The sequence below is a fragment of the Camelus bactrianus genome, chromosome 24, assembly GCF_048773025.1.
Source record: "Camelus bactrianus isolate YW-2024 breed Bactrian camel chromosome 24, ASM4877302v1, whole genome shotgun sequence".
NCBI classification, from domain to species: Eukaryota; Metazoa; Chordata; class Mammalia; order Artiodactyla; family Camelidae; genus Camelus; species Camelus bactrianus.
The window spans coordinates 2078184-2086762 of NC_133562.1; positions in this window are offsets into that span (position 1 = coordinate 2078184).

Genomic DNA, 8579 nt, shown 5'->3' on the forward strand with positions numbered 1-8579 from the left:
TTGTAGATAAATACCATTGACATGGAAACATAATCATGGTATGTCAACATTTAAAGTGGTGTATATATTTTTAAATGGCTAATATTAAAAACTGTGTACAGTTATTTTTAAAGGCCTGGAAAGAGAACCATGGTGTGAGGAGTGCTTATCTCTTGGGGAGATTACAAATGACTTTTGTTTTTTCTTTCGGCTTGCCTGCATTTTCTGGTGTCTTTGCCTGTATTACTTTGGTAGTAAGAAAAAAGATACAGCTATTTTTAATCCAAAGAACCTCTTTGATAGGCCTTAGGAGGTCCAGTGGCGGCTGAGCCCTGACGGCTGTCCAGTGGTTCTGGATCTGTGGCTGGCTATTTGGGAATTTGAGAACTGCAGGGGTTATTGTAGTGGCCTTTTTATCTTACCAGAAGCCATTATCATCAATGCAATAAAGCCCCTTGATGAAAAGGTCAAATGTCACTGAGTCACCTAACCCTCAGTCAGATAAAGACATGTCAGTGATTGACTCTCACGGAAGCACAGTACAGACGTGACTCATTTTCTTTTGCAGCTAACAAATTGCTATAAATTTACTGCCCTAAAGCAACACAAGTGTATTATCTGGAAGTCAGAAGTCCTAAAACCAGGGTCAGTCAGAAGAGCTGTATTCCCTCTGGAGGTTCTAGGCGAGAAAGCACTTCCGGAAGCCACTGCCTTCCTCGTCCTGTCCCCCGTCCTCAGATGCACGGCCAGCAGCAAAGCCTTCAAACCCATATCCCCTCTCCTCCTCTGCACCTCGTCCACCCCCCCCCCACACTGGCTCTTTGACCCTGACCCTCCTGCCTCCTCTTATAAGGACCCTTGTGGTGACACGGGGCCCACCCAGATAATCCAGGATCACCTCCCATCGCGAGCGCCTTCATTTAATCACATCTCCAAGGCCCTTTCTCCACGTACGGCAACACCCACAGATGTTAGGGATTAGGGTGCGGACATCTTTGAGGGCTGGGCGGTGGGTAAGAGAGCTTGGGGAGGAGGCACTATGTGCTCAGCATAGAAGGATAACAAGGACAACTGTATGTAGTTTGTGAGCACCTCACACCCGAGGACTCACTCCTGTAGGTGGTGAGTTATACACTCCTCACCTCCGGGCCCCCCCCCCCAGGCCAATGCACCCCAGGAGAGAGGGAGAAAAGGGGAGCCCAAGTCACTCCAGTTTGGTCTGGATTCTCCACTTCGGAGCCCCAGCCACTGGTCCCTTACAGGAGCCTGGGCTGAGCCCGGACCAGCCTGCAGGAGGCAGGCGGGAAGCTCGGGCCTGGCAGGTGGGGCACCGCTGTCTCCCATTCAGAACCGGGGACGAAGGTCCCCCGGAGGAGAAACCTCCTTTCTCTGCTCTCTCACCTTCCTTCTTCCCTCCGGGCTGGGTCATGGGAATTACTGCAAACCATCAAAAGAATGCGGAAAGGATAACTTCCGCAGGCCTCCAGCTCTTCCTGCTGTAAGCAAAAAGAAATGGAGAAGACCTGGAGGATATTTCTGTTTTGTTTGGCTTTATTTTGAGTTCTCAGGATCTCTGTAATTCCCTCCGCAGTGAACGATCGTTAATCCACCAGGCAAAGGTAACACTCAGGCAGCCTCTTCTGAGGCTCAGAGCCCAGCGGACCTCTGGGGAGGCGGGCAGCCCCGCCTACGGGGAGAAAGTGCTATTTCAGCAGAAGATGTTTGCACTGAGATATTTACAAATCCAGGGCTATTGAGGTATTTACAGATCGTTCTCAAAGGTTTCTAAGGCTTCTCAAAATCCAATATTGACTCACAGCTCACTGCTGCTGACCAAATTAAGTCCAAACTTCGTGACTTATTTAAAATGTTTAGTCCTTTCTTTTCATTTCAGCTTTTCCCTTTCTTCTGATCACAGAGAACTGAAAAACTACAGAACTTTATGAGAGCCCCTGGAGATTGCCCCTCGTTTCATGAACATTCTTTGTCTTTTTTAGTCACATATATTAACATATGTTTGAAAAAAATGAAATTATGCAAAGAACGCTTTACTGCAACTTGCCCTCTTCCCACCTGGCGTGTCTAGAACACCTCTCCACACCAGTAGATGCAGGTCTCTTTTTCATGTTACACAAATCCTCCCCAGAAAGCCAAGATGCTCTGTTTTCATGCTTCCTACTTTCCACTCCTGTATTCTGCACATTTTTCTTTTTGCTTGGGACAGGATTTATTTATTTTGGGCTTCTTAAACCCTGTCCAATTTTTACTATTATTATTTCTTCTTTACTGGAGGTACTGGGGGTTGAACCCAGAACCTGGTGCGTGCTAAGCCTGTGCTCTACCACTGAGCTACACACCCCCCCCGTCCTCTCTTTACACCCTATTCAAATATCAGGTATCACCTCACATGACAACACAGTGCCTTGCGCACAGTAGGTGCCCAACCAATGCTCATCAAAGGAATTGGTTAGATGAATGACTTGCCCAGCTGATGTCCCTGGCAGCCTCTGAGCTCCTAAAGCATTTATTTGCATGAACCTTTCACTATTCGTGTATATATATTCAACTAATTTCGGAGACTTCCTCAGGGCAGGAATCGTGTCATGAATGTATCATTTGACTGTGTACAGGGACTTGGAGGCTCTTGGAACACTCTCAAAGACTAGAATGTGTGGGCTCAAGCTGAACTGGCCAAATGACAGCAGTAATGAAGAGGTGAAACAATTCGTGAAAAAGATAAGGCTGCGTAGAGCCTGGATACTTCGAGAGACTAGGAAAAGCAGAAATCAGTGGGCCTAAAATAATCGGAAGGGTTCCTGGAGGCTTGGGCTGACGGGGAGGTCAGATTGACGAAGCAGAGGAGAGGGAGACCCAGGGTGAGGCAGAGGGACAGAGGATGGCCAGCTGGAGGAGGAGGGTCCCAACAGCACACCACGCAGGACGGCTCCCAGTCCCTGAGGGCGGAGCTGCACCCTGATGACGGGAGAGGTGCTCTTGGTACCCCAGGAACTTAACATCGCAGGCTCACATGCACGCGTGTGTGTTAAAATTCACGTAACATGAAATACCATTCTAAAGTGTACAATTCAGTGGCATTTAGAACAGTCACAATGTTCAGCAGCCATCATCACTGTCAAATTCCTGGACATTTTTATCACCCCAAAAGGAAACTCGGCAGCCATTAAGAAGTCACACAACACTCCCACCCCTGAGCAACCACTAGCCTATTTTCTGTCTCTAAGGGTTTGCATTATCCCTGTGCAACTCTGAGAAATAACCTTCACAAAGGTCTCCCTCACCCACAAACTCAGCTACTAATCAGTTTGTTCACTGCTCCTAAATACTGCAATTCTTTTTTAAAACAAAGTACTAAAGATACACAAATTTAAAGACTGTTGACTTTTAACTGTTTCTTTGAAAGGTTACTATACTATATAAAACTACTATAATGTAGTTTTCCTTTCAAGGGACGGAAAATGCAAAAATAAGGAAGAAGAAAATCTGTTCAAAATAAGGAACCCTGGATAGCTTACATTGCCACATTACTTCCTTTTATTTTTCATTAATATTTAAAGAAGGAAGGAAGGAAGGAAGGAAAGAAAGAGAGAGAGAGAGAGAGAGAGAGAGAGAGAGAGAGAGAGAGAGAGAGAGAGAAAGAAAGAAAGAAAGAAAGAAAGAAAGAAAGACAGACAGACCAGAAAGGGAGCGCCTGCAGGGGTGCGCGGCCAATGCCCCAGGCCCTGCAGTCAGCAGTAAACCAGTCTCTGTCCCCTGCAACTTACCCACCAGTGGAATCCAAGCCCTGTGAGTTACTCGTTTGAGAACCTTAACCCCCTCTCCGCTGGATTTTCAAAGTTCTGTGAAACTGGGTCCCACCCTCCGGAGTCTTCAGCGTGGTGACCTTGCATCCGCTGGAACTCATGGGTGTGAACCCAGAGCGGAGAGACACCAGGACAGGTGGGAGGGGCACAGGACTGGAGCAGAGCTGGCCGAGCTTTTATCCCATGGGAAGACAGAACAGTTCTGAAGCAAGAGTTGTTTCAGGATTAAGTTGGGGAGGGCTAAACACAACAAAGCAACAAACCAAAATCAAACACAACACCGCACAAAGGCAGCTGGTTTGCTGCTCTCTACCTGTTGGCCTGTGTCCGTTGCCAACTCCCTCGGGTGCAGAGCTGTCTTTGGACTTGGCTTTTGTCTGCCTCTGTGTTGAGCGGATACTTTGCTCAGTGAATGTTTCCTCCTGGTGCTAACTTATTTCAGACAGCTGGAGTCTTTGTGCTCTCTGTAGGACAAACTACTCATTCCCCATCCCCAGCCTCCTGTGTCATTAATTTAGGGAAAAAGACGGCTTAAACACGGTTTCCATCGTAAGTGCGCCTGGTTAGATTGCACCTGTCCAGATTTTCTATTCTTTTGCCCTTAATCAATGACTTCAGCCTTTTGCCTTTAAGCCTGTTAGACTCACAGGTTCTGAGTTTTCTTTCTTCTCTTCATGCTTGTTAAAATATGGATGTCACATTCACCAAAGCATGTTGCTGCGATTCTCTTCCCTTTTTTAAAAAATGGAATTTTTGTGCTCTTGAAATATTCCAATTGGGACAGTTACAGAAGTAGTTTAACTAAAGCATTTTGAGATGGGTAATTTAAAATATGCTACTATAATTGATTTTAGCAAACAGTGCTTATATGGAGAATGTTTGCAATAATAGAATTCTTTGCCAAGAATCCTTTTCACTAAAACCTAAATGCGTGGATAGTCACACATACCTCAGATTCTTAGGGAAGTTATTAAAGACCAAAAAGTATGGTGCACACAGGGGTCACGGGACTTCCTCTCCTCTCCCCCTGCCGGCTTTTAGATGAATGACACCAGGATATCACTGAATTTTTAAAAATTGGCTCCAACCTTTAAAATGTGTGTTTGTGTTGGTGTCCACCTAGTCCTTTTTACCAAAGCTGTGTTCTTTCTTTCTGGGACTTCGCAGGCTTCAATGGGATAATGTACATGAATATACATAGTGAGTGTTTAATGAATGTTGGTTTTATTACTGGCCCACCTACACTAGGAGCCACTGCCAAACACACACAGTTAAAAACAAAAAAAGAAGCCAACTTCACTTAAGTATGTTCTCAATAAAGCAGTAAAGATCAGTGATTTTATCAAATCTCAACCTGGGGTACATGTCTATTTAACGTTGTGTAACTAAAGGGGAGAATGCGTGCTATACTTTTGTGGCATACCCAAGAAAAATAATCAGAGAAAAAGCACTTGACCGAGTTTCTAGCCAAACCGACCTTTTCCATGGAACAACAATTTTACTTGAAAAAAAAAGACAAACTGTGGTTACTCAGATCTAGCTCTTTGGCATTTAGTCTCAACTATAAGTAAAGTGAGCCTGTGACTTTAAGGAAAATAGCCGGCAGTGTTTGTTGTCAGTGGTGTTCAGGCTTTTGAGCGAAAACCAGAATTTTGGATAATTTCTATCACTTAAGAGCTTTGCAGCTTTCATACTTAAAAAGACGTCTCTGATGAAATCAGTGGTGATATTAACAAGCTGAGTGTTTGGACTGTGTAATGAACTGTGTCAACATTTGGAAGAATCATGTAATTCAGTGAATCAGTATTTTTCAAATGACCAATACATGATGTTACAAAATCTATGCATTGCTGGAAAACCCATTCAACATGCAAGATAGGCCGATGGATTTCAAGGTAGTAAGAGTTAGGTAGAGTTCATTGATGCAGTCAGATTCCACAAGGCAACTTACCTTTCAGAAACTACTCCTTGTCCTGTTTTGATGTGGAATCCAAGAATAATGACAATTATCTGAAAATCTATTAACATACTCCCTTTTCCTATTACGGATTTATAAGTCCAAATCAAGTAAACCAACCAAACCAAACCCAATCCAACCCAAAACAGAACAAATTACAGGTACACTGCAGAAAGCAAATAGGTAATTCTAGCTTTCTTCTTTTTGGCCAGATCTTGAGACTTGCAGAACTTTAAAATAATTCGTTTTTTTCATTTTTATTTTTGGAAATACGTTTTTCATAAAAATAAGCATGAAATGCATTTATTAATAAATTCTTTAAATTTGTTTTTATTTCAACAGTGGTAAATATCAGCCAACAGCTTACAGAAATGAAAGCTCACAGTTACTTTTAAGGGCTCAGAGGGGTTCTGGGATCAAAGTTTGAGAACTGATGACCCAGGTAAATGCTGTGTGAATTGTCAAGGGGCACAGTCCCGGCACAGCACAGCCACCTACTAGATGTGCGCTGGTTGAGTCCGTGGACAGGTAAGTGTGAACTGGCAGAGGAGCTGGACACCACGCCCACCGGACACAGTTCAGATGAGCCCCCTGCTTCCTAAAGGCCCACCGATGACACCGTGCTTCTTCAAGACCATCCACACCACACACAGTTTAAGTAACAAGCAAGCAAGCAAACAGTGTCAAAAACTGCACTGAGAGTAGTTCCACAGCCCAGACGACATGTGAAGGGTGTCAAGAAATGAAGAGGTTAATTCAGGAAAGGATTTTTAAAGCTCCTTACATTCAAATACTAATGGCTCTAAAATTAAACACAGGTGGTGTTTCCAAGAAACTGAAAGCTATGGTTGTACATCCATATGGCTGCTATTTAAGGGGACAATTTTGGAGGGGAGGTGATACGAAATCTACTAAATATTCTGAAAAGTCATGACAGTGTAACAGCTTTACTAAAAAGCGGGGAAACTAGTCAGGAAGAAAAATGGAAAGGCAGGCCACAGACCAGGCGAAAACATTCATGACAGACCTCTGACAAAGGACTCGTGTGCAGAATGATCAGTAACAAAAAGACAACCCAATGGAAAATGAGCAAAGCACCTGAGGGCATGTCGCAAAGGAAGATGTGCAGATGGCCACTAAGCATAGTAAAAGATACACTCAGCCTCTTCAGTCATCAGAGAAATGCAAGTTAAAAGCACAGTAAGATAAAACTACACATCCCACCACCAGCGCTAAGACTGAAGACTGACACCACCAAATACCGATGAGGATTCAGAGCGACGGGGCCTCTCCCAGTTCCCAGCAGGGGTACAATCTGGTGCAACCACCATGGAGACCTGTCAGTTTCTAATGAAGTCAGACATACACATACACTCTAGGACCTAGTGACGGCACTCCAAAGCAGGGGCCCAAGGGCGGTGAAAAAAGGTGTTCACAAAGAGACTGGTGTTCAGAGCAGTTTTATTCACAACAGCCCCAAATGGAACGATTCAAATGCCTACCAACAAGAGAGAAAATAAACCAGTTTGTACAACATACTACCACTCATTAATAAAAAGGAAAAGACTACTGATATACACAACAGGATGAACTGCAAAACCTTAAGCTAAAAGTGGCAGGCAGGTGTACACCATCTGATCCCATGTACATGAGGTTCAAAGACAGGTATAGGTAATACTGGGACAGGACTCAGTGTGGTGGCCTCTGGGACAGAGCCCTCTGCAAGGGCAGGAGGAAACTCCCCGGGTGACAGAAATGTCAGTATAGGCATCTGTTGGGACCTCCCAGGAAGATGTGGGCACTTCTACTGGATACAAATTACACAGTTAAAAAAACTGGTACTGCTCTTAAGCCGAGTGATGGGCACACAGGTGGTGTTTTTAACCTGTAGACATACACTGTACATGTTCACTCTGTGTATCAACAACAAAATTTTCCTTAAGAGTAGGGGGAAAAGATGGTTACCTAAGAGCTTTTAATTGGTCAGATATTTAGGTATGACACAGTTTTTAAAAATAAGCATTTAAAAACTCAATGGAGTTTAAATAAATATGCTTCATATATAATCTTAAATTCTCTATGTAGTCTACCTAAGAAAACTGAACCCTCAAGCAAGCCAAGGCTTTATCTTTAGGTAAACAGTTTCTATCCCACTTTCTTATGGAGATACTGCACATCCGGTACAATTTTTTATTATTTGCAGATGTTGTATAGCATTAACATTTAATCATTGGAAAAGCCAATCTTTCTAGATGTACTTTTCACTGTTTAAATGCTAATACTTATGTAATTATGTGATTTAACTTTTTTAGTTACTTGACTAATGAAATTATTTAAAATTCATTTTTAAGGTTTAAAAATTGTGACAATGCTTCTTTTAAAATACATTAAGATAAAACTACCTTATGAATTTGAAATAATCAATTTCCTCTATATAGAATTTTGGGGTTTTATGTATTAGAGATAGAATAAAAAGTATTGCTAACTATTTGAATAACTGTTTTGGATAAAGAAAAATATGTATTTAGCATTCTCAGCTCCTAGAATAACTATAATTCTTAAGTCTATTAAAATTAGCTTCAAGGGGTCTTTGCTTGAGATTTCTGCAGCTAAGACTGCAGCATGTCTAATACTTAAAACTCATTTTTGAGACCTCATTACTGAATAGACTTGGGTTTGAAAGGCCAGTTCCTTCAGAGGTTGTTTCCCTAAAATGAGTATTTCTGCAATTTTGCTAGCTGCCCAGGTGAACACTAGTGTTTGGTTTAGAGTCATGTAGGATTGGAAAATAAAAAAAACAACACTTATCACACATTTCACTC